The 27,780-nt window shown below is 37.0% G+C and overlaps 1 long non-coding RNA gene across 1 annotated transcript in view; it reads right to left on the bottom strand.

Moving 5' to 3' along the window:
- The window catches only part of LOC116588212, a 78,985-nt gene extending 67,653 nt beyond the window's left edge, over positions 1-11,332 (bottom strand). Inside the window, exons 1-2 of the long non-coding RNA XR_004284845.1 lie at positions 11,238-11,332; positions 8,913-9,016 (exon numbers count right to left, since the gene is read on the bottom strand). This is a non-coding gene — a long non-coding RNA (uncharacterized LOC116588212). The remainder of the gene's footprint in view (positions 1-8,912; positions 9,017-11,237) is intronic.
- Between the last annotated feature and the right edge of the window lie 16,448 nt (positions 11,333-27,780).

Below are 27,780 nucleotides of genomic sequence, written 5' to 3'. Positions count from 1 at the left end.
CCTTCAAATCTCTTTTGCTGACATGACATTTTTATAAACTGTTACTGTCTTTGATTCTTGGTAGGCAAACTTCATTTTTTTCTCCTATTTTTTTCATTAACCCCTCCCTACACTGGTCTACTTTGCATTCACCTACAAATTTTAGGAGTAGAATCATTCCATAATCACCTGCAACCGTCCAGCCTACAATGAAAATAGAATGAAGCAAAGTCACGGTGATCTCAGATATATTTTTAGGTCATTTGATAGAAAGGTGTCACACTTAGGAAAAAATAATAAAGAACTTTAACTCCTAAACAGTGTCCTAGCTACTACAATCCAGCAGATACTTAGAAATCTAAAGTGAATAAAAGCTGGTGTTCCTTTCCTTGGACACTGGGCCAAGTGGCAATCCAATTTCCCAAATACATGATCACGGCAACCCCCTCCCCTCTATTTGGTGCCTGAATTCTCAGATAGTATATAATGCATTCAGAGATGAGATATAAACTTGTGTCTCCATGCTCACAACAGGATAGGATTTTTTGAAGTTTTTAATCTTAATTCCAGTTAGCTAACATACAGTGTTATAGTAGTTTCACGCATACAATATAATGATTCGATAATTCCATACATCACCCAGTGCTCATCACAACTGCTTTCTTTAATCCCCATCACCTATTTAACCCATCCCCTACCCACCTCCCCCCTGATAACCATCAGTTTACAGGATAGGATTTGATTGCCTGTGTCTAAATGCAATCACAATAAAATAATAGATTTCAATTAGGAACAGGCATCATAATAATACTGTATCACATTTGCTCTGGAAGGCTAGACCAAGGACAAGAAAAAAATGTAAGTAAAAAGAAGTTCTTCTAATTTTTTTCTCCCTCTCTTACCATGATTTTGCTCTGCTACAGTCAAACTCAGGACTATTCCACTGTTTTGAAGAGAATACAAAGCAGGTTCTGTTTTCTCTGCCAACTCCATGCTAAATTGGATATTTGAAGCTGTTTTATAATATCTGTTATAAGTAATGTTTTTGAATGCCTTTTGTTAATATGCTACTTCAAATAAGTAGGCAAAATTTATGAGAAAAAGATTCATGAGCCGCATGAAATTACAAAAAGAGAAAAAGCAAGGAAGTGCAGTATTCTTGAGATCAGAAACCCAGACATACACAAATACTTGCAAATGCAAGTGAAAATAGCCAGAATAGAGCCATGCCAAACTAAGACATCTCTAAACCATTGTGAGATGCAGATAAAAGTCAACATGTGAATAATCACATATTCATCACTCTTATTTATATGTAGCATTCTTCCATTTCATGCAAACTAAAAATTTATTCATGTGAAATCTCTGAACAGGAGGATGGAGGACAAAATAATCTTTTTCCATCTCTGAATGGCTGCCCTCTCCACACTTCTTAAAGGTTAGTGGAGAATAATTATCCTGAAATTTCCCCATGGTGGAAATGGCCTGGCCAAGGTTTGGTCCAGATTTTAATGAGCAGGATATTTTTGTGAGAAAATTTTCCCTGATTTCTTGTAATGGTTTGTCTAAAACTAGGTTTTATGTAAGACCAGGAAAACAATTCAAAAGCTACATCTTAATAATTACTAAACTTTCTTCTACATATAAAATTACTTTGAAGCATATAATGTTTCATTCATTTAAAAGTCAGTAATTCTGACTCTCTCTAATGTACTCAAATTGCATTAGGCTTGTAGAATTCTGGATAACCTTAAATGAGCTCTGCATTCACCAAATCTTAATAACACATATGATTCAAACCCATATATAAAAGCCAAAAATGAAAATAAATCAGAGTTAAATCGTTTCCTAACATCTTCACCCATAATATTACTATATAAATCATAACCAGCCTATTACCAAATTTTTCCCTGAAATGATCTAACAGGTAGTGTCACTGCATCATCAAATTGCAGAGTCCTCTTCCATACTGTTGCCAGGGCCCTCTTGGACATAGATAGCTTTCTTGATAAGCCAGGGAGACATAAGCAAGGCAGAGAATAATTCATAGGGAATTTCACTGACTGACACCCACTAGCATCATGGGTACAGATTACAATATCACGAGAAAAGCTCAAAAGAATCCATTTTTCTCTAAAGTTTTTTTCACATTAAAATATCTACTCTAATTCCTCCCAACTTGGGTTGTGGACCCAATCCACAACGCTTCACAATAAATAAAGCTGTTATCAAGAAAAGTAGAAGAAAAGAGCTTTTGATATTTCTTTCGAAGAGTACCATCTGATGTGCTTATCTGGTGATGTACCATATTGCCAATTAGCACTCTAAAGTTTCCATATTCATTCAGGTGCTCTTGATATTTTGGTACCTGAGTTACATAAATCTTCCACAGCAAATAAGTAAAGATAAAAGCGTGCCTCCACTTTATCACAAAGAAGGTTGAAATAAGCCTGAAACCAAAATGAAATACAAAATGAAAACCTCTATGGAGGCATTATTAATTCATTTTTATTAATAAAAAAATTGCATTTCTATAGAAAGCTGCCATGCCCCGTGAACAAAGGAGAGATAATAAAGTCACAGCAGTGACAGACTTTTAAATTCTGAGCCTTTCTCCTGGGGACCTATGGTAGTTCATCTAAATTGAGTGCTAGGCTATTAGAAGATATAACTGTATGATTACTAAAAGATCATAACTAAGGTCACATAAATTTCCTTGCGCTTAAATTCACAGATACTCAACAAGTGTAATGTTGTCATTAGAATGGTTCCACAATTAACAATATTAGCATTTTCTTATCTGCTTTATAAAGGTGGACTATAGTAAATGTACTTATTCTTTTCTCACATGTTACTCTGCTTTACTCAAATCTTCCTCTGACTCTACTCAAGTCAAAACAAGAGGAATCTTCGTGCCTCCAACCCAGGCAACTCTTCAAAACTAAGTTTATTTTCATACCGTCTCCACCATATTACATTTCTCCTTGGCTACAGCCAACAGCTTCCTGGTGATAGTCAAAATAACCTGACCGGTATCCACTGTCTCCATAAACTCTTCCCAGCCTGCCTTTCCTGTCTTAGACCCTGGTGCACAGCCACTCAAAACCTCTGCTGTAGTTGGGCTAGTTGGCCCTTTGTTTTCAAGCACATGTAGACCCACTAGCACACAGCACTGTTCTTCAATTTTCTTTGCTTGGAATGAGCTCTCATCCTTTTCTCCATCAGTCTGAACCCTACCTTGACTTCAGGGTCAGGGACAGTCTTAGGTTCTCTCTGAAGCTCTTCCTAACCAGCCCATCTCACAGTTGTCTATACTTCTTAGGGAGTTATATTACATTTATTATCTTTACCAGTCAATTAATAGTTGTCATATTTCTTACATTTTTAATTAACTGCTTGAATATTTAGATAGTTCTCTCCATACATATATTTAAATTTAGTAAGAAATAAAGACACTTTTTTATTATTGTTTTTGCCTTTAATTGTCATCCCTCAGTGTACGACACACAGCAGGTGTTCGACAAATGCTTAATTTACTCAAATAAACTCAAAGAGCAACACGAGGGATTCATGCTACATCTAAAACATTCCTTTCCAGAGAAACCTGCTAAGCATTGCTCTAAGTTGCCAAGAGGAATCTTATCCTCTGGGTGTCATTAAAAATAGATACAGACTACATTGTGTTGGATGATATAAAGGAAAGTAATAACTCTGGGAAGAAATAACCAAGGGTGTATCGGCCCCCATTCTCCTGTTTTATTATTCTTGAGGTATTTCAATGCCTCCGGACTGTAAACATCCAAAAGAAAAAGATAATTTAGTATCTGGGTGGGAGCTTTAATCTCCAGCGGATGCAGGGAATGAAGTAAACCATTAGGGATAGCGAGCTCTGTTCGTGGCTCTAACGTTAGGCCTGATAAATCTGTGAAAGCTCTAACATATAAAATAGAGCACTATCACTTCATATCAGACAGTTTTCACAATACACACTTTCTACATTAGCCAGAATCTACTACCAACGCATCCCTCCATCTCATCCTTCAATTTCGTCTCTCCTGTTACCGACTCTGCCTTTGGCTTGGACTGCCAGACCACGTACGTTTAATGCAGTTATGGATATATTGCTGCTTGGTTCCTATTTATCCTGTGTTTTGATTCTCAGTTCCTCCTTTCCTGACTTTCTTTTTTTTTTTTTTAAGACTTTATTTATTTATTTGACAGAGAGAGAGATCACAAGTAGGCAGAGAGGCAGGCAGAGAGAGGGGGAGCCAGGCTCCCTGCTGAGCACAGAGCCAGATGCGGTGCTCAATCCCAGGACCCTGGGATCATGACCTGAGCCAAAGGCAGAGGCTTTAATCCACTGAGCCACCCAGGCCCCCTTTTCCTGACTTTGCAAATAGTTGTCAGTATTTCATTTTAATTCATATATCAACTTTTTAGCTATATCTGTTTGTATTATTTTGGGTGGTTATCCTAGAGATTAACACCACCCTCTACTTAGACTTAATAATGTATTAATTCATGTAAAATTAACAATCTTGTGAGAGTAAAATTCCACTTAACTACTTCCTATTGTTTTGCTATTGTTTTTATGTATTTTACTTGTGTTATAAATGTCATGAACCTCAGTCAGTTATCTTATGCAGAAAATAGGAGTAGAAAAAAAAAAAGTAATGTTTTATATTTACCTACATGTTTGTCATTTCTTGCTTTTTCCTTCTTCCCAGTAAGCTCAATTTTCATCAGGTGTTCTTTCTCTCTGGCATGAAGAGCAGCCTCGAATATTTCTCGAAAGTATAGGCCTAATGAGAACTAATTCTCTGAGCTTTCATTTATCTGAAAATATTTCTATTTTGCCCTCATTTTTTTTTTATATTTTATTTACTTATGACAGAGAGATCACAAGTAGGCAAAGAGGCAGGCACAGAGAGAAAGAAGAGGAAGCAGGCTCTCCGCCGAGCAGAGAGCCAGATGCGGGGCTCAATCCCAAGACCCTGAAACCATGACCTGAGCTGAAGGCAGAGGCTTTAACCCACTGAGCCACCCAGGTGCCCCTGCCCTCATATTTTAAGAGTATTTTCATTGGATATAGAACCCTAGCTCAACATTTTTTTTTCTTTCAGCATTTTGGAGATGCCATTCTGTTGTCTTCAGTCTTCCTGTGTTTCCTTTTTTTTTTTTTTTTAAGATTTTATTTATTTGTCACAGAGAGAGAGCACAAGCAGACAAAGTGGCAGGCAGAAGCAGAGACAGAAGCAGGCTCCCCTGAGCAAGGAGCCCAATGCAGGACTCGATCACAGGACCCTGGGATCATGACCTGAGCCGAAGGCAGCAGCTTAACTGACTGAGCCACCCAGGCGTCCCTCTTCTGTGTTTCTAATGAGAAGGCACCTAACGTTCATATCACCAGTCCTGTGTGCGCAATGTGACGGAAATCCATGTTTGCTTTCCAATACTTTGACTATGATGCGCCTAAAGTGTGACTCCTCTTTGTATGTTTATCTTTTTTGCCAAATGCTGAGCTTCCTGGATCTGTCAGATGATGTTTTTCATTTAACTTGAAGCCATTGTTTTCTTCAAATATTTTTCTTCCCCAGTCTGTGTTTCATTTTTTTTCTGAAATTCAGACTAGTCATATGTTATATTACTCAATATAATCCCATAGCCACTGCAGTGATGTTATTTCTTTCTTCAATGTTGGTTTTCTTTCTCTTCTTCAAATGAGATCATCTTTATTGACCTGTCCTCTCTTCTGCTTCCTCCAATCTGCTGTTAAGCCCATTCTGTGAATTTTTATCATTTCAGAAACTGTCCATTTCAATTCTGAAATGGCTAGTTTTTTTTTATAGATTTTCATTCCTTAATACTACAGGAGGTCATCAAAAAGACATAACCGCTAATTGACTCGTGAGGGGACCCAGGCAATCAGAAGCTCCTCGTTCTCTTCCCTGTCATTGAAATGTACATTCCAGCCATTCTAGGAGCCATTGCAAGGACACAGACTTGCGAGAGGAATGTGTTGTTGGAACAATCTGGACTGAATATGATTGAACTCCACTGAGGCTTCTATATAAACTTTAGATTCTGGTCGTTGCTTATGGAGACCTATTCATCTTGCAGATGCCCAAGGTGTTTATTAAAATTACCATCTACCTACCTGTAGTGGTCTGCCTCTTTATTTGGTCTCTGCTTGCCTTATGTGTATGGGAGCCAGTTTTGAATTTCACTCTGGGAACTCTGTAGATTGTGAATCAACATTTACTGAGATTTCTCATCTCCTGATATTTCTCTGAGATTTCTCATTTCCCTTGATATCTATTGTTCCCCTTAGGTCATTTAACATATTTACAAAATCAAGCTTGAAGTCTTTGTATGCTAATTTTCACATCTGATTCATTGGCTTTTTGCTTAATTATGGGCCACATTCTTTTTTTTTTTGCACGTCTAAAAATCTGTGTTGTATATTAGATACTGTGTTTCATTGTAGAAATGCTGGAATCTATTATTTTTCTCCAGAAAATGTTGGGTTTTTTTCTGGAAGGAAGTTAAATTACTGGATGATTATTTAGAATCTATGGAGGGTTAGTGTTATGCTTTGCAAGGGTAGGTGGGTAGAAAATCCCTGCGGTTTACCAAATTCCCTAATTTAAAAGGACTCAAACTCCAACCTCTGTCTTCTCTGCTTTGAGAATCATCTAAAATTTCTATCCATTTGCCATCCTTTCAGCTCTTACTTTCTAATGGATTTCTTGGCATCTTCCCCACGCATACATGGTTCAGAAGTCAGCCAAGGACTTGAAAAGAGTTCATCTTCATATGTTTAGTCTCTCTTTCCATAAACTCCTCCTTTGCAGGAGGTTATTCTAAATGTTCAGTCACTCTGGCATTCTCAAACTCCATCCTCTCATTTGTCAAACCAGTAGAATTCTGGCTTTCAGTTTAGGTAAAGATATTCTATATCATGCAGGTGGCATGTGACTTGTGTTTTTAAAAAATTATATAAATGTCGATTTCACCCAGTGTGTATGACTGTCTTCTTTCAAGGATTAAATTCTAAGTTCTGCCTGCTTCTGGCCATTTTTCAATTCCTTCTAATCATATACACACACAACCACATGTGTGCATAGATGTACGCATACATACATGTATATATGTAGGCATATGTGTGTGTATTATAATTACTATCTGTGGAAGAGTCAGTCCACTTTTCTGCAGTTACTAGGATTGGAATTCCATCACTGGCATTCATTTTCAAGTCATCACTCTGAATTACAGCAATAGCCTCTAGTTCCCAAGGGCCTTTAACTCTTCTTTGACTCACAATTTTGCTCTGTTAAAATATATTCTCCCTGCAGCAGCCAGAGTTATTTTATTAGAAACCCAGTATTAATCATGCCACTCTCCTTAACATCTTTGTATGGTTTCTCATTACACCAAGAATCAATCCAGAATTCTAAGTATCATCTTTAATAACTTACACATCTGCCCTCTGTCCACCATTTCTACTCCAACTTACCTGCTCTATTTGTCCATCAGGTTCTGGTAATACACCAAATGTTTAAACTTACTAAACAATAACCCTGCTCAAGAATTTCAGATATGCTGGGGTGCCTGGGTGGTTCAGTGGGTTAAGCCTCTGCCTTCGGCTCAGGTCATGATCTCAGGGTCCTGGGATCGAGTCCTGCATCGGGCTCTCTGCTGGGCAGGGAGCCTGCTTCCTCCTCCTCCTCTCTCTCTCTCTCTCTCTCTGCCTGCCTCTCTGCCTACTTGTGATCGCTGTCTGTCAAATAAATAAATAAAATCTTAAAAAAAAAAAAACCAAGAATTTCAGATATGCTGTGCCCACAGCTAAACCAGTGTTTCTACTCCCTATATCGGTCACCTGACTTAACCTTCAGGTTGTCATCTAAATATCACTTCCACAAAGATGGTAGGGCTGATTCCACAGATTGTGTTAGTCAAGTACTACATTATAAATGGTGAAACCCTAATACCCTTCTACTTCTGGGCTTGGAGAAAACTGTCAATCCAGTTTCAATAATCCATAAGTCGAAAGCAGGCGACTGGGGGATTTCTTTCTTGGGGTGACCATCCCTAGAAGAAAGCCCTAACAGATCCCTTTATGACTAGTGTTCTGTAGTAAAACTGCCCAGCTGGATTATGCTACAGAGAAACCCACGAGTCAATATTCCAGTCTGTGTACATGCAGAGAAGGCTTCCTCTCACCTACTTGGGTCTCCCTCTGAAATGTGAACAGACAGGGACAACCAGACTGTTGAGGGCAGGGCCCAGGACTAAAGACAGAGGAATGCAACATATCCTGCAAAAAGAAACTTTCAGGAAACAGAAATTTTAGATTAAAAAAAAAAAAAACTTTTAAAAAGTCTATCATTAATGCCCTCATAGAACTAAGCTTTGCTCCTGTAAAAGGACAAAACGGGAAATTTTAACTGAGGCACCAAGATATGATGAGCACTAGATACTAAAATTTGTTAAGAGACAACATACAGTAAAACTTAAACATTTCGAAGTGATGTGGTGGAAATTTAGACAACTCTAAATCTCATACAGAGAGTATAAATGGGTTAGCGGAAATGGAGAAAGGATTTAAAAGAAAGGTTTTTGTGGGAAGAGCTGTTGGGATGCTGTGAGCCAAGGTGGGGTGCAGAGAATCTTCAGAAGGAACACTCAGAGAACTCCATGTGTGCCCCAGAGTTAGGAGGGCCATGTGGACTGGTGACTGCCTCCTGCCTAGGAACTCCGGAGGGCAAGAGCACACTGGCAGGTCGCTTTGGTGGTAGCAAGGAGAGGTGTTCCTTCCTGCTTTGGGGTTAGCAAAGATGCATTCCTGCATTCTGTGGACAGATGTGGCCACATATTAGAGAGAACAAGCTGGAGAGGTATCTCAGATCCTTTCCATAACTGTCACCTACCTGGAAAAACAGGCGTCAGCAAGGAAGTTAAAGATGGACCGCTAGACTCCTGGGGGCTGATTGCTCTATTCAAAGGGGTGACTACTCAAATCTGGTATATGAGTCTAAACCAAGAGAGAAACACACCAGGGGTTTGGTTTCCAAATAATTCTATAAATACATTCCAGGTCTACCAAAATAAAGTCATCAAAGGACAGAAACAGTAGTATAATGATTGCCCAAATGCATAGAGAAAACAGCCAAAGTGTTGATGGAATTAATGTTGTGATGGTTCTTGTCTTTCTTCCCTTTCATAAAAGTTTCTCCAAAGGATGATTCAAGTTCTCCGTGTTACTTTATCAGAAAGGATGGGAGACTAAACATTTACCTAGCACTAACGATATTCCAGGCACTTTCTGGGAATTTCATCTTCACTCATTTGATTTTTCCAACAACCCTATTATATAGGTAATATTATTACTGTCCTTTTACATATGGATCTGAAGCCTAGAAAAGGTTAAGGATTACTAAAATCATGTAGCCACTAAGTGTATAGCCAGGGCATCAGTGCCTCAGTCTGGTTCCAGAGTCTGTGCTCTTAATCAGTATATTTTATGTTTAGCTCACTCGTTCCAGATGAAAGATTATTTCCTGGCATACATCCTTAATTATAACACATACTAATAATATTCTGACATGTTTTCTCTTTCATTTAAAACCACGTTGTAAGGGAATAGGTTTCTATTGTTTACAGCTGTCTTGCTATTCATGATCTTTCTTCAGAAATAGAAACAAAAAGAATCTGTATTACTCAAAGTCTATTGCTGTCATGGGATTAGTCTCTGGGGTCCAACTACTTTACACTGAAACAAGGCAATAAGTAGCTTATTACTTTGATCAAAATTTTCTTAGTTGAGACAGTATTTATGTTATTGCATCATAACTTAGAGTTAAGTTTGAAAGAGTCTATGTTTTAGACATGCAAGTCACATTAAAAATAAGCCTGGCTTAAGAAGCTAATAAAAGAAAATCAATTTTCTCCCTGGAGATCACTATTTTTTGAATATAGTTTGTGTTCAATCTAAGTAGTTGCCAAAATTCTCAACTATAAATCTCACAGTTTAGGTTATTCAACATAAAGCTAACAGACCTCAGGTAAAAAGTGAAACATTTTCCATCCCAGTTGTTTCTAAAAGGCAAGACTATTAACATCATAACTGAGATTTTTCAGGTCTCTCAGAATATGGCACACATCTGGGTAATGGGAAATGTCTAGATTTCCTGATCACTGTAACTAATTTTCATTTATTCACTAATTCAACAAATATTTATTGTGCTGCTACTGTGTGGTAGGCATAGACACTAGAAATCCAAAACTGAATAAGATAAATATGGTCTCTGCCCTCATGGGGTCTGCAATTGAGTGGAGTTCTCAGGATTATCTAGATCTACTTATCCCATGTACCATTTGTAAGTGGGAGAAAAAGTAGACAATCCGGTGACCTCTGGATGAGGACTTAAGGGGATTTCCTCTAAAAAAAAAAAAAAAAAAGGCATTAGGGGCTTATGTGCAAAGTTTAAACACTGAGATATTTATTTTACTTTCTCTTTGGACTCTTTTTTTTTTTTTTTTACAGCACCACTTTTTGTAAGCTGTCACCTTTACATTCATAAATAAAATATTTATTTCCTTTAACCGTATTTTCAGCGAGCATGTTTCTGTTCATTTTCAGTTACTCCACATAGCGTGTCTCCTTTTCCCAAGGCAGAAACAGAAGCAGGGAATGGATGGGCTGAAGCAGTGTGCTGTCAAGGGAGTAGCACATAACAACTGAGTGGTTTGGAAATAGTAGCTTCCTTGAGCTTCCTAGGCTAAGTCAAAATAGACTCACGTCCATGAGATGCTTGGCAAGAAGTTTCTTGGCCCTGATCTCATTTTAGTCAGGCCTAAAATAGACGTCATCCTAATTCTCATTGCCTTCCCCAACAGTACAATGTTAAAATAACAAAAGGAAAATATTGGCAACTTATGAAATCTTGAGTAGCAAAATGGAATGTAGCAACTAAGTTAAACAGGGTTTTATATTACCTAATGCTCTCATAAACTCCCCCTGAGGGGTACTCAGCGGTTAGCAGCCTCCAGAGGAGATGCACTTGCCAAGGAACTGGGTGAGATGCCAAGGGCACTGGCATCAGACCAACTCTTGATTTCCTTTGACAATGGGCACTTCCCAGGCTTCGCTCTCTCACCAGACCAATGTTGGGGATGCCCTTTCTTCTCAGTCTCTGAATTTCACAATTCTTAAAATTATGTCTTACCTTGTTTACTTTTCCACCTTATTTTACCTTTTATTGTTTCAGATCCCCTTCATTTCTCCTCGTTTTTCTCTTGTTTCTGGATGTCCTGGACCAATGTATTTTTTTTTTTTTTCCATGTGGAACCTGCTGGGAGTAAAATCAACAAGGATCTCTCATCTATACTTAATTTTCCTCACAGCAGGTGCTGTGATACAGCAGCAATTCTAGACAGAAATGTGGTAAGGCTTTTGTTGCTGCTGCCTTGCTAGTTACCAGAAAATCAATAAATGATTAGAGCACCTAACAGAGTGAATAATTCCAGGAGCATTAAAATGATGATGGAGGAAATCACTTAAAATTCATACATGTACTTGTTCTTTGGCTGTCAAGATTCCAAATTAACATGCATAGTAACCAACCAGTTTCTTTTTTTTTTAATTTTTTATTTTTTATAAACATGTATTTTTATCCCCAGGGGTACAGGTCTGTGAATCAGCACTCACCAAAGCACATACCCTCCCCAATGTCCATAACCCCACCCCCCCTTCTCCCAACCCCCCTCCCCCCAGCAACCCTCAGTTTGTTTTGTAAGATTAAGAGTCACTTATCAACCAGTTTCTTAATATACTGTTTAAAAGAGTTTTTTAAGGTTGATTTTTTTGGTTCCATGCTTTGCAAAGAGGAAAACAATTTAGAATTTGTGGCAATCAATATAATCGGATAAAAATAAAGAAATTCAGTAAGAGTTCATTTGTCCAGTATTTGTTCAGGTAAATAAATTTTTTGGATAGCTAATGTTTAATCTTTATAACATAAAAACTTTAAAATTTATAATCACTTCAACTTCAACAAAAGCTTTCAAAATTCCTATGCACAATTCCTTCCTTCTTGAAATCTGAGTATTAAATAGAATTTCATATTTTTCTTGATGCAAGAATTGCAGTTACTCCTTTGCCCCTGCTCTAAATATGCCTTTGGTTTAATTGGTTTTTACAGCTTCCATCTTCCCACACCTGGCAGAAAATGCCACAACCTCACAAAATGAATATAGCTCAAATTTTCAAGTCCACATTTAGGCACTCAACACTGATCATCAGTCCTTCTCTTGTTAATCTTCCTGTCCTCCCTACAAAATCTAAACTGTTACTCATGACCTCGAGCTTTCAATTACACTCCTCATTCTCACCTCCTCCGGTCTTCCTATTACATTGAGGAAATGGAACCCTTCATCAGTCACGATCTTGTTCCTGCTTAATTCATATTTCAACCTCAGCTTCCCTTCTTCAAGGGATGAATGGGCCCTCTTCCTTCAACCTCTGTTCTCTATTCTCTGGTGTGTTCAGGATTTCTGTCAACTATTTGCCCTGATTCTTTCCATCTAAATCTGGTTTGGATATTGTCCTAGAAGCATACTTAAGTCTGTTCCATCTTAATGAAGAATGAAACAAAGCAAAACAAAAACTCCCACGGATGCTATGCCAAATTTCAAATTCTATTGTTGTTCATACCAATTCTCACTCATGATGGTTTGTTTCTTGGGTGTTTTATAATTCTGAATTTTGAGCTCTGGTAATGTAAATCTATGGAAATAATGATAGGATTGGAGTTAAATGTGGACTTTTCTGGAGAGCAATTGTATTTGTTTCTGCCAGACACCGGCAACCACATCATCCTAATTCCTAGGATTGGGATTATATAAATCTGAATAACAATTCCACAAGAGGTCAGTGTTGTGTATAGGAGTTCTTAAGAAATTCTTTCTTTTTGCCCTAGCCAGAACCAGAACCAAGGATGAACAAGCGACCTTGTCATGTATCTTTGCTGATGGGAATATTTCCTTTTCTAGCTTAACTTTTTACTGAGAAAATATTCCTTTGAGGGAACTGACTATTGGAATCATTTTGCGCAGGTACAAGGTTATTGAGCCATGAGAATACAAGCCTCTTTGCATCAGAAAATACCTTCATGCAGCCACAAATCCAGTGTTGGCTTACCACACCAGATTCCTGCTTTTTCTTTATTTATGGACGATGAGGAATTCCCTTATAAATTTTAAAAAGTTTTTGCATTATGTCCAGCACATTTTGTAGTAGGAGATCGAACCCTCCATAGTGCTAGGAGCAAAAATTCTCAGGTTTCTCGAACAGTAAGATTGAAGTCCTGTCTATCAAGATAATGTCAGACTGAATCATTGTGATTATAGGGAGCTCCAAAATACAAAGTTTTCTAGACCTACAAAACAAAACGTTTATAACTTATTTCGTTAGAAAAAAGAATTAGTCCAAATTTCCTCACCTTTTATTAACCAAACAGATAAAAACAAATATCGACCTTGCAACCAACTATGGGAATTATATTTAACATGATTTCCATTTCAAAGAAATAAGGGAAATTTAACCTTAAAACTTTAGGCAAACTGCCTAAAGTCACACAACTATTAAGAAATAAATCTAGGGGTGTCTGGGTGGCTCAGTCCTTTAGGCATCTGACTCTTGGTTTTGGAACAGTTTGTGATCTCATGGGTTGTGAGAAGGAGCCCCGGGCCAGGCTCCACACTCGGCAAAGAATCTGCTTGATATTATCTCCCTCTGCTCCTCCCCACTCATATACGTGTTCTCTCTCCCTTTCTCTCTAAAATAAATAATTAAATCTTTAAAAAGAAAGAAAGAAAGAAAGAAAGAAAGAAATCTATGATGCAAACGCAGAGCTCTCTTTTTTAAAAGCCCACAATAAACAACAGATTATATCCTCCAAAACTTCTAACAGTGTAGTTATTGAGCAGCCACTATAAAATAACTATATTTGAATAAAAATAAAAGATAAAAGTCATTTATGCATCACAAGCCTCATAAACAACATTCTGTAGCCTGCCTGTGTATATGTAGGTCTGAGTGGTCATAAGCGACAGGGCAAATCACAGGAACCTCCATCTATGTAATACTGAGACAGAGGCTAGACACCCAGTTGAAGTTGCAAAGGAAAGAACTGAAAGATAAGAGAGAAGCCAGAAAACTCTTTAATGTGCTGAAAGTAACTGTCCACCTAGAATTGTACACTATGGTAACTAACCATCAGAGTAAGAGTGAAATAAAAGATATTTGGATTCATTCATTCACACATTTTTTTCCCCAAGGATTATTATTGGGCACTTAGATTTATCTAGATCTAGCGACATGGTATTAATGAAAATAAAGTTTTTGGTCTCATAGTTCTGAGTTCAGAAGTCTGAAATGAAGTGAATGGGATAAGAATAAGGATGTCAGCAGGTCTGGCTCCTTCTGGAGTCTCCAGGGGGAATTCTATGCCTTGCGCCTCAGGCTTTCAGAGACTGCCTGCTGGCATGGCTTCACTCCACTCTGCCCTCTCTCTCACGGCTCTTGCAATCCTTTTATAAGGACTCCTGCAATTATATCAGGCCCACCCAGACAATCAAGGATCATCTTCCATCTCAATAGCATTAACTTAATTACAACTGCCAAGTTCCTTTGTCATGTAAGGTAATACCGGTTCTGAGGACTAAGGTGTGCACATTCTTAAGGGGGACATTATCCATCCTACTACAATACACATGCATTTCTATTGGATTTTACCTTGGAGTATAAAATATTCATTATGTTCAGCATTAGTAGATAAGCCAATCAGTGTTTCTAAATTGTTTTATCTACTTATATTTCCACCAGCTGTGTTTCACATACACACCAATACTTGGTACCATCAGTCTTAGTTTTAGCTGTTCTGGTGGATGTATATTGTTTTATCATTACCTTAGTTTTCATTTCATGTCATTAGGAATCTCCTAATAATTAATGAGGTAGAGCAGATTAGCCCATTTCAAATGTTTAATTGTAATTTAAATACTCTCTTTTGTAAAGTACTTATTAAATCTTTTGCTCATTTTCCTGTTGGGTTGTAGTATTTTCCGTACTGATTTGTAGAAGTCCTTTATATTTCTTGCATACAAATTCTGTTTCAGATGTATGTGTTGAAACTATTTTCTACCGCCCTGTGTCTTCAATATCTATTGTTATCCTTGATGAAAGTTTTTGATTTTAATGTACTTTAATTTCTCACGGTTTTCCTTTAGGTTAGTATTTGGGGGCAGGGGGACGGATGTATAAGGAATTTTTAACTACTCCAAAGGTGAAAAAAAATGTTTCTTTATGGTTTCTCTTACAAACCAACATTTTCAAAATATTTCCCTAGCTGCTTTGTGGGCAGTAGTCTTAAACTGTATCAATTATATCAATTAGAATTAAATTATATCAATTAGTAATTCGCCTGGATTCACTTTTTAGATTTTGCTGAAATTCTTGCTACCATTTTCACATGATAGACATTAAAATGCAGGAAGAAGTAATACAAAAATGGTGTTCTTCCCAGACTTATCAGCTCCTTCAAATGGGAGCTTTCACCAAAGCTTCACCCAGAGACAACTGTAACACCTTCTCAACCACTTCACTTGCAAGAGAGGTAAGGAATTGTCATTTTTTTAGCTCACTACTATGGCACTTCAGTATAATAGGTACAATTTTTAACAGAAGAGCAGAGAAAGGATCATTGGGAGGTACTTAGCAATATTTACTGAGAGGATAAGAGAGAAGCAGGATGATCAGTAGCAAGCTGTTCCCATCACCCGCTTAAAGAGGACTAGAATGATGGTGGGGGGTGTTGTAAAAGTGGTCAGATTCTGCAGCCATTTTGAAGATCAAATGGGATTTGCTGATGGACAAATAAAGACTATGATAGTTTCACTACTGATGGCTATTTTCAGAAAGTATTTCTAATGGATCTATCTCATAACGAAGGGATTTGAACCAAGAAAGAAGGATTAGAAGGAAGATGAAACTCGGGGGTGGGGGGGAGGGATGTTATGTCTTTGCCGAATTTGGAGAATAAGATAATAGAATAAACTTTAAAAATTATATAGGTGGAAAAAATTAAAGTTTTCTAAGATCCTTCTATTATTCAAGAGGAGAGCAGATAAAGGCTATTAGAGAACAGGAGGGAGAAAATGACATGGCCAGGGATAAAGAAGAAAGGAAAGTACCTTTCGGAAAGACAAACTATTAGGTACAAATATTCAGAGCTCTACAGGAATCCTGCAAATTTTGAGAGGGACAGCCATGTGGCATGTGGCTGGATGCCAGCCTTCATTAAGGGTGCTGAGGAAGATTTGTATATTGCTGGAGCAGTAAATTGAGGACAGAACATATAGGGTTATTTCAGGAGATTTTTAGGAGTCTGTACTTCATTGTTTTGACCAATGCAGAGCCATTAAGTATTTTTAAAAGCATGTATGGCATGAACCATGCTTTTAAAATAATTATATTTTAATATAAATATGTTATAGAAATGGAAACTGAATTGGCAAAACAGGTAAGTGACTACTGTAATAATCTAATATATAATGTGACAATATCTCACCTCAAGGGACTGTGTTATATGAATGTGTGAGTACAAAAATGAATGACATTGACCTTAAAGCCAGGAAACTCATAAGACAGGTTGCTGGTGTTTGAAAAGAGAATTGAAACAGGTGAAGCATGTCAGAGTTTAGAGGCAAAGAATATTTGGCATTCGAGAAGTGCTAGAAGATGTCCCTGATGGTTGGCTTTTTATACCTTCTAACCACTCCCTAGCATGTGTGCACACACACAAACACACACATGCACATATGTACAATGTCCCTTTCCACTGTCTGGCTGTGTATTATTGAACAAATGCCATGAGGAAGAAAAACCACTTTGGGTTTAGAACATGATTTCATGCTCTATGCTTAGAGAATTTCATATTTGCTGTTTAAGAAAGCAACGTATCACATTTCTGAAACCTAGCTAAACAAATAATTAGTAATACTTTAAGAACTTCATGGGGTGCCTGGGTGGCTCAGTGGGTTAAAGCCTCTGCCTTCAGCTCAGGTCATGATCTCAGGGTCCTGGGATCGAGCCCCTCATCAGGATCTCTGCTCAGCAAGGAGTCTGCTTCTTCCCTCTCTCTCTGCCTGCCTCTCTGCCTGCTTGTGATCTCTCTCTCTCTCTCTATCAAATAAATAAATAAATAAAACATTTTTAAAAATACTTTAAGGACTTCTAAATACATTTCTTTTTTGATGTTGTTGTTTTTAAGATTGTATTTATTTCTTTGAGAGAGAGAGAGAGAGAGAGATCCTGAGGAGGCAGAGGGGCAGGTGGAGAGGAAGAAGCAGGCATGATTCCATGAACTTGGGGTCATGACCTGAGCTGCAGGTAGATGCTTAAATGACTGAGATACCCAGGCGCCCCAACATGTTGCTTTCTCTACCAAATTACTCAAAAGAAAGCCATCGTAGACAGAAATGAAATGTGTGAAACCTCCACATCATAGAAGTGAAATGTGTGGCTTTTCATAGTGTAGCTATAGGGTTGAATCTCAATTCTGTCTCTAGTGTTGGAATCCAAGTCTCAAGTAAAACTAGGTACGGAGTCTTTTTTCTCTCATATCGCTATCGATTCTAGTGCATATCATTTGCTTGAAAAATGAATGTCTCATATTGCAAAGAACACAGATGTGCCTTTCTTTCTCAGCCAAAATGATGAACAACTCCAGTAAGCAACTATTTTGTGAATGGGTTTTTATGGAATGCCAACTCATACTGCAAAACTAATTCATCCTTCTGCTAACAACAAACATTCACCCAAATTTCCCCCACCCACCTGACAGAATAAGTATGATAACACATACAAGATTTTAGATAAACAATGTATTTATCAAGTTCTGAAGCAGTGTTCAATCATAGCAATTTTATAGATTTTCATGAGGAAAATCCATTAGACTTTGCTCTATTACAGTATATCACAATCTAGAACATTGTACTGTTACAGAATTTCAAAGAAGCAATCTTGTTATGAATGTGGTTTGACCTCAGGAAAAGCAACTGGAAATTTCTAACTTTACTTATAAAACATGCATATCTTGAGGAGTTGGGTGTTTCATTACTGACCCTTTGTTTACTGTCTGATTTTTTAAAAATTTATAACGAATACTTCATGAAGTAAAATAAGAGGTTTTGATGTTTGTTGGTAAAAGGTTGGCAAAATTTTTTTTAAATCTCAATGCTTTCTATTATATTTGGACTTCAGTCTGAACTCTGGGGTCTCTACCAAATTAAAAAAAAAAATCAGATAAGTTTGTGAGGCATTAGTACTTGGAAAATGAATAGTCTTAATTATGTCGACTACTTCACTCTTCCAAGGCAATTAGTGTATAAACAACCCTACTTTTGTACTTCATGTCTAAAAGGAAGAAATTTCCCTATGATATGCAATCTTAGCCCATCTTTATTGGTTTTCTATGACTGCTATAAGAAATGACCACAAACTTGGTGGCTTCAAATACCGGAAATACATTCTCTCCTTTCCTCATCCTGCTTCCGGTGGCCACAGGCTTTCTTCAGCTCCAGGCAACACCACATTCCCTTCTCCCTTTCTGTGTGCCTCACCCTTAAAAGGACACACATGGTTATGGTAAGGGCCTACTCAGGTAATCCAAGATAAACTTGTCCTCTCAAGAGACCTAACTTTATCACATCTTTTGTCATATAAAGTAATATTCATAGGTGCTCTTGGGTGGCTCGGTTCGTTAAGATTGACTCTTGTTTTCAGCTCAGGTCCTGATCTCAGAGACATGGTCTGATCCCTAAGCTCAGTGGGGAAGCCGCTTGAGATTCTCTCCCTCTGCCCCTCCCCACACAGGTGGGCACACACACTCTCTCTCTCTTTCTTTTAAATGAATAAATAAATCTTTTTAAAAAATAAAATAAAGTAATATTGATCAATTCCAGGAAATGGACCTGGATATCTTTTGGTGCTGTTTTTCAAAAGACCACACACCAACTCTCTGTGATTTTATCTCGTACTTTTCTACATGTCTGGAATTTTCTCCCCTTGATTCCCACCTCTCTGCTGCCTCCTCCCTTTCTCTCATCTTTGATTATTTCCCCTTCAATAGTTCCTTCTCTTCATCATATATGCATGTTGTGTTAGTTTACTAGGGCTACTATAACAAAGTACCGCAGATTGGGTGGCTTAAAAAACAGAAATTTATTTTTCCACAATTCCAGAAGCCAGAAATCTGAGATCAAGGTGGGTGCAGGCTTGCTTTCTGAGGCCTCTCTCCTTGACTTGTAGATGGTTGTCTTGTCTCTCTCCTCACATGATTTTCCCTCTGTACATTTCAGTGTCCAAATGTCCTTCTTTAGGAGGACTCCAGTCATATTGGATTAAGGCCTACTCTAATGACCTCATTGTACCCTGATTACATCCTTAAAGACCCTATCTCCAAGAACAGTCACAATCTGAGGTGCTGGTTTTAGGACTTCCACATATAAATTTGGAGAAAACACAATTCACTCCATGACACAGAGCATCCTTTCCGATTCTGAAAAAAAACAAGAACAGAAAACCCTCCATCTAAAGAAATATTCCCTCAAAGTATCAACTGTATCAAATATTTATTTCCCATCAAATAATCTGTGTTTCTCCACATTTCTTGGCCCTCTTGCTATAAGGTGTAACCTTGGGACTAATTTTGGGGAAGCTGTACCACAGCTCTAATGGACCAATAGAGGCTTGAACTATGAAATGTGGACATAAAAAAGAAAAGTAATTTCATTTTAGGGTCACCATCTTCTAAGACCTACAACAAATGAATGATAATGCTAGTTTCACAGAAAGCATTGTCTGTGATACTCTCAGCTCCATTTTGTTCTCATGTCCTTGGCTTTCATCAATGGAGGCTATAATAAATAGCTTCACAAAATCTACTGTGACGTTTACTGTAGGAAAACTATTTACTATAGCACATCTCCAAAAACCTTTGCTTCCCCTGAGGGTCTCTCTTCAATTTTGGCCAATGAAAATCCTGTAATTGACATATTTGTTTTTGTTTTGCTTAAAAGCTGTATTTGGGGTGCGAGTCATACAACTAAAATGTAAGCTCACATGAAGGTAACAACCAATGAAGGTCGTTCATGCATCCCCTATGCCCAGTATAGGTGTTTAATAAGTATGTATTAAATAAATGAATGAGCCAACTTTATAGAGCTATATGGCCTGAATACCTGCAGTATTTTCCCCCAGATCTTGACTTTCTATGTTTAATTGTATGGGGGGGGGGTAATACTTTCTCTAAATTATGAATGTAAGTATTGTAAAAGTTATGAAAATCTCTTTAATAAACATTTTGTTGAATGGATTATCTCAGTTGATTATGTTGTTTCCACAGATCTGATACTTTTAAATGATGAAATGCCAAGAACAGCCCTAGCAAGAGACTTCACATATTCATTCCATCTCAGGTCAGCAGTCATCACAGAAGGGGTTGAAGCATCACTTCTGAAAGGGTCAGTCAGGGACAACTGGTGTCCCTACAATCTTTCAGGGGGTCTCTGAGGTGAAAACTATTTTCAAAATGGTATTAGGTCATTATTTGTCTTTTTCACACTTATTTTTTCCTGGGTATATAGTGGAGTTTTCCAGAGACTACATGATATGGGGTATCATAACAAATTAAGAAGCTTCTATTAAGTTTCAAATGAAGGACACCATCTGAATATACCCGAACACCAAACATTAATAGTCATGTAACCAAAGTTTAAAGTTGTCCTGACTTCCAGAAGTGCTGACTCTGACCTTAAACAAAATTTATGCTTTCTTCATATCAGCATGACTTTATAGCTTCCTAGCCAGTTAAGGAAGCAGATAGGCAAACAAATCAGTATATAGAGTGCTACTACCCTAAAAGGAATGAGAGTTTCTTGTAACAATCACAACAGAAAACAATACACTCCCTCGTTCATGCTTTAGAAACTGAGCTGTAACTCTGTAAACCACTTTTAGTTTTGAAGTCTCCCTGCTTATGAATAAAATACTTCTTCTCAATAAAATACTCATATCAAATAAAGTTCTCTGAATTTTCTTTTAATAAGCCAAAAGTTAAAAAGTTTTGAAAAAACAAAACAATGCCACTCCTCTCACTAAATTTTTTGTTCTACAGATCAATTTTCCAAAAAAAAATATTATTTATGTTGTCATTTTACTGTAGTCATTTTCAATAACTAGTTTAGTTCTGCTTTAATTTTAACACAGGAAATATTAATAGTTATAACCCATATATAAAAGCTTTTTGAGAGATCCTCAGACTGTTTAAGACCACAAAAGTTTCCTGAGACCAAACAGTAAGAACAACTAGAGAAAGAATGAACTCTGTCTTTTAAGAAGCTCCTTCCTCTCTGCTGTGGTAAAACAAAACTTAAAGCAAATGTGTCCCCTTTCACTACTTTGGATCCTTAGTCCCAGGAAACACCTATGATATCACAATAAAGCACCACTGTGAGATACAAAAAAACTGCTCAGTAGAATAAGAGGAACCTGAGTGACAGCCACACAATTTATACATTTACAGATATAACCCCAAAGTATGTTTTCTCTTTTTGTTTCCATCCTACATTTACTCTAAGTCCAAACCAGAATTATCTTTTCGCCTGGCTCCTGAGAAATTGGGATCTGTATCTGATTCTCCGGGTGCAACTCCCCGTTCAGAGAGGCATCGACATAATCCACAGGTGATCTTTATATTTCTGATGCCACTGCCCAGAGGTCTTTTTACATTAGGATATTTCTCAGAGGTACGGCCTTGCTCTAGAATGGGGAATGTATTTCATAGCAAGTGCCAACTCTGATATACTGTTAGCAGTTGGCTGGAATATTGTTTGAGAAAGATTCTCGGGCATTTCCAGGCTTAGCAAGACAAACGCCATCATTGATTAATGGTCTACTGTGGGTACTAAAAGGAAGAGTGTGAGCTTATGTGCTGTGTATTTGCTGACCAAATGAAATCAATTGGAATTGCTATGTTCAAATAGATGTAAACAAGATATTAAGTGTTTAATCTATGTAAAAATTACATGGGAATGTAGTTACTATGATGAATAACAGTTATCAGCAGCAATAACATCTCTCATAAACAAACTCAACCTGCTTAAAATATGAACACAGATTTTAAGATTCAAAGAAACAGATTAACTTGAGAGAAAATGAGAACTACCTTAAAGATTTGTAGTAACATAGACTGTGCATCTATATATCTGAAGACATTTTTACCTCGCACACAAACTAGGATAAATGCCAACAACCCTTGATTTTTGGCACTTTTAGGAGCTTGACCAGAACTTACTTTCAGAGACAATCTCCTCAGAATGGAATTTAAAAAGGTGACTATTAGGAATGCCAGGGTGGCTCTTAACAACTTCCAGATGTTGTCACTGCTGCTGCTATAATGTGGCATGTGTTACAAGTCCTCAGTTTCTTTGTAACATACCATCTTGCTGTAATTAATGATTAATACAGGGAGGAAGAGGAAGAGGAGGAGGAGAAAATCAAGAGAGAAGGAACAAGAGATAAAGAAGAAAGACACCCAACAGAGAAAGACAAATCCTCTGTGATCTCACTTAAATGTGGAATCTAAAATAAAACAAACTCATAGATATAGAGATCAGATCGTCAGATCAGATAGAGATCAGATAGTCGGTTGCCAGGGTGAGGTGTTGGAGGTGGGTGAAGTAGGTGAAAGTGGTCAAACGTACCAAGAAGAAGAAGAAGAAGAAAGACACTCAAGTCATTCCTGGAGATTTGAGCCAGTGTGACTTTTTCCTTGTTCAGCTATACATTTGTTTAGAATGTGTCCCTATGACTATTAACTCTACATACCATTCTAGACACCACTGCCTTAGCGATGACCCAAACTGCCCATATATTTCTTTACATTCCATTGGGTTGATAAAATAGAAGAATTTCAGTTCCTTTGAGAGCAACGCCCAAGCACTGACAAGAACACTAACTTGTTCCTTTGCACGTTTGCCTTTGTCATATTGCCTGGCAGTTATATTGTGCAAAAATGCACACAGGAAAGCAAGTGATGCCTGGAGCTAATAAGTCCGCCTCTAAATTCAGCATTGTGAAGAAATTTGTGTGTGTGGGGGGTACAAATCCACAAAAGACTAATATAGTATTTGTTCCCTTGGAAACAAATGAATACTTCAGGTTTGGGGAATAAATATACATATCTGCAGAAGAATTTTCACAAAATATGGCTCTAAAATGAAATGACAATAGAGTCACAACAGTAGTGAGGAGTAAGGGGGGCATAAATACATAGATAATTTAATACTTTATAAAGTATTCACATGCATTTAACTCCATAGTTCAGACTATGAAGATTATGTTCCAATGATAAAATGATGTGGACCAGAAGGAACACCTGTTATTGCTTTACTGATAAAGATGAAAGGTCACAATGAGCAGAAATTTGCTCTCTCACTCCCCCCTAACAGAACCTACAAATATAAAAACAAAAAAAATTTTAAACCTCATTTTGGAATGAGGAGAAAAAGAAAAATATAGGAAGGCAAAAGATATTCTAAAATAAGTTAGCAAATAGATGGCTTTTTGTAGGATTTTGGTAAAGAAAACAGTGATTTTTATGAAACAGCAGGAGTTCTTTAAGTCTTGAAAAATTTGCTCTAAGACTGATAAATCTGAATTCTGGAATTCCATAAAAGTTTTATTTTTTAGTTCATAAAAGCTGTCATTCCATGACTTTCCCCTTAGACAAAAGGAGAAATAAGATATTTAAGACAATCACACTCAAAGATACATGTTAACTCTACTTTATAAAATAAATGAATCAGACTTTTAGATGTCCCTAAAGTCCCCTCTAGCTCTAAAATTTTTTGAATCTGGGATCCTAACATACCAGTGTCATCAGCTTATCACAATATATATCCTTATTTCTCTCTTAATCAATATTATTATTAACTTAAATAAAAGCTTAATTATATTTTTTTTAAATATAGAAATGACAAGTGATGTCAGAAAGAACAAAGTTGAGTGATACTTAATTTTTGAAATAATCTCAATTGGTTAGAACCGTTTGTTCTTCTTGGTATTCTCAAGGCATACCACAAAGCCTGGCAGATAGTCATCCTCAAATACTATTTGTTAAAATAATGGACAAAGGGATGAATCAATCCATCAATCAATCAAAGCTAACAAGGTGAAAGTAAATTTTTTAGGTACAGAGTTGACTAGACCTAGTTTGATAGCAATTTAGATAAAGATCAGTCAGATATAGTGCATTACCAGCTCCATTTAAGCCAAGAGTCCAATTAACAGAAATATAACATCTAGGGAAATTAATGTCACTGTTATCTGCTCTAGTCAGACTACATTCCTCTGGGCATCACTTTCTAAAGGTGATATTGGCAAACTACTTCCATAAGAGAGGGTGGCCAGGACTAGAGGTCTGGAACTTCAGTCAGGAGACATAATCAAAGTATCTGAGATGCTTAACTTGAAGAACTAAAACAGGAGGAACATGTTGAATATCTGGAGGGTTGTCATGGGAAAGATATATTAGAGTCACTCTGTGGACCCAAGGAAAGAATGTGGAAGCTACAAAGAAAGAGATCTTGCTTTAGTATAAGGAAGGAATTTCTAACTGCTAGATCTGTCCCAAAATGGATTAACCTACTTTGCAAAAAAGGGAATACTTCATCACTTTAAATGGTCAAGCAAAAAGTACATGATCTGCCAGGGCCTTGCAGAGAAATTATTACTGCGGGTGGATATTAGCATGAGTGATCTGAAGAGCCTTTCCTAACCTATAATGCTGCAATTCTCTGATTCCTGAGTGATTGCTGCCAACCTCTTCAACATCATCATAATCTCTCTCTTCACTGACTTATCTTCTATTCATGCAACATCTGATCTTTGTTCTCTTTGTTCTTGCTCCAGTTATTTTGCTCATGAGGTATCCTACATTTGCTCATGAGGTATCCTACAATCCGACTTCCATTGCTATCATAGCAGGAAAAAAATCCCCTCTTAAAAGTCATAACCTCTTTGCGCTACTAGTTAATGGGCTTGCATCTATTTTCATTATTTTTGACTCTGTAGAGGTATTAACTCTTCCATCCCCTATACCTTGTTTCCTTTATTGCTAGTTCTTCAGTTTCATCTTTTTCTGACCTTTTTGCTTTTCTTCCACTCGTAAATCATAGTGGTTTCCTAAGGCATTAATGCTTTTTATGTATAAGATTTTAGTGCCCTTTTTGATGGTAGTATTAAGGTAATTTTTAAGTCCCTGACTACAATAAGATAATATCAGTGATAAAATTAACACAATGTCTTTGTAATTTCTCTGCAATGACTTGCTTGACAATATACATTTTGCAGTTGTTTCGGTTTATTTTTCTAGTTGGGGTAGAGAGAGCAATTCAAATTTTACTATATACTAGTAAACGGGGGAAAATGCTTCAAATTTTATTAAAAGAACAGTTTATCTTGGAGAAACTTTACAATATCACATCTTATATTATCAAAGAAACCATCAATCCACGTTATGTTAGAATGTTTTATTAGTCTTCAAATTTAAAATGAGTCTGACGATGTCACAATCATGGACCTACTGTAGCTGAAAAGACCATGAGTCCCTCCCACATAATACATGTCAAAATTTTACTTACGTTTGTAGACACAAGCTGTTAGAAAGGGTTTTGTTTTGTTTTGTTTTGTTTTTTTAGAGAACTGAAGCTATGTTTTCTAAATCTACATGAAGTTTGTTCTTGAAAGGAATCTCTCATCTCTTATTCAGCAGCCACTTGTACTGTTTACCATTACCCTATTCATACATTAGATCACTTAAAGCTCCTCTACTCTGTACCACAATGTTAGCCAACTTTGCAATGGTCCCCATTCAAATTCTTATTTCTCCTTCAAAATAACTGATACTGCTGCAGTTAAGGTATACAGCTGCTAAGTTCAGATCATTGTTTTGAGTCTTAGGATCTCAGAGTAAACAAACATGAGGTCGAAGTCAGAGTTGTCCCACAGAACTTCTGTGAAGGTGAAAATGGTTTTCTATACTGTCCCATAAGATAACTATGAGCCACATGTGACTGTTACACATTTGAAAGGTAGCTATTATGACTGACTAACTTGCTTTTAAATTTTATTCAATATTTTAAACACTATTTTTAAGGGCAATTTTAGGTTCATAGATAAATTAAAAGGAAGGTATAGAGATTTCCCATATAATCTCCATGCCCACACATGTATAGCCTTTCCATATCAAACTCCCCCACCAGAGAGGAACATTTCTTACAATTTATGAACTTACATTAAGATATCATAATCACTCAAAGTTCATTGTTTACATCACGACTCATTCTTGGTGTCCTACATCCTACTGGTGTGAACATACATATAGTAACACATGTCCATCATTATAATACCATACAGAGTATTTTCCCTGCCCTAAAAGTCCTCAGTGCTCTGCCTGTTCATTCCTCCACCCTCCCCAACCCCTGGCAAGCACTGGTCTTTCCACTGTCTCTATAATTTTTTTCTTTTTCATAATGTCATACAGTTGGAAACATACAGTACGTAGCCTCTTCAGATTGGCTTCTTTCACTTAGCTGCCTGCATTTAAGGTTTCTCCACCTCTTTTCAGAACTTGATAGCTCATTTCATTTTAGTGCCAAATAATATTACATTGTCTGGATGTATCACAGTTCATTTATCCATTCACCTACTGAAGGAAATCTTAGCTGCTTTCACGTTTTGGCAATTTTGAATAAAGAAGCCTTCAATATCTGTGTGTAGGTTTTTGCATAGACATAAGTTTTCAACTCATTTGGGTAAATACTAGAGGTGTGCAATTGCTGGATTATACACTAAGAGTATTTTTAGTTTTGTAAGAAAGCACCAAACTGTCTTTCAAAGTGGCTGTACCTTTTTGCATTCCCACCTGCAACAAATTAGAGTTCCTATTGCTTCACAGCCTCATCAGCATTTGCATTGTCAGTATTCTGGATTTTGGTCAATCTGATAGCTGTGTAATGGTATCTTATTTGTTTGCATTTCTTTGATGACATGATGCTGAACATTTCTTTATATGTTGTTTTGCTATCTGTATACCTTTTTTGGGTGAGGTGTCTCTTAAGGTCTTTGGCCCATTTTTTAATTGGGTTCCTTGCTTTCTTACCGTTGAGTTTTAGGACTTTATATATTTTGATAACAGTCTTTTATCAGATATATCTTTTGCAACTATTTCCTCCCAGTTTATCTTATCTTCCATTCTCTTTACTTTGACTTTTGAAGAGCAGTTTTTAATTTTAATCAAGTCCAGCTTATCCATTCTTGCTTTCATGTGTTGTACCTCTGGTATTGTATCTAAACAGTCATTGATATACCCAAAGTCATCTAAATTTTCTCTAGTTATCTTCTAGGGGCTTTTTCATTGCATTTTACATTTAGATCTGTGATCCAATTTAATTTTTATGAAGGCTGTAAGTTGTGCATCTAGATTCCTTTGTGTGTCTGTGAATGTCCAATTATTCTAGCAACATTTGTTGAAAAAAGTATCTTTTCTCCATTGTATTGCCTTTTTTCCTTTGTCAAAGATTAGTTGACTATAATTATGTGGGTCTAGTTCTGGTCCCTCTATTCTGTTTCATTGATGTATTTGCCTATTCTTTCACCAATACCACATTATC

The sequence above is a fragment of the Mustela erminea genome, chromosome 4, assembly GCF_009829155.1.
Source record: "Mustela erminea isolate mMusErm1 chromosome 4, mMusErm1.Pri, whole genome shotgun sequence".
Taxonomy (NCBI): Eukaryota; Metazoa; Chordata; class Mammalia; order Carnivora; family Mustelidae; genus Mustela; species Mustela erminea.
Note: the sequence above shows the minus strand (reverse complement) of the source record. Positions and strands in the feature narration are given on the sequence as shown.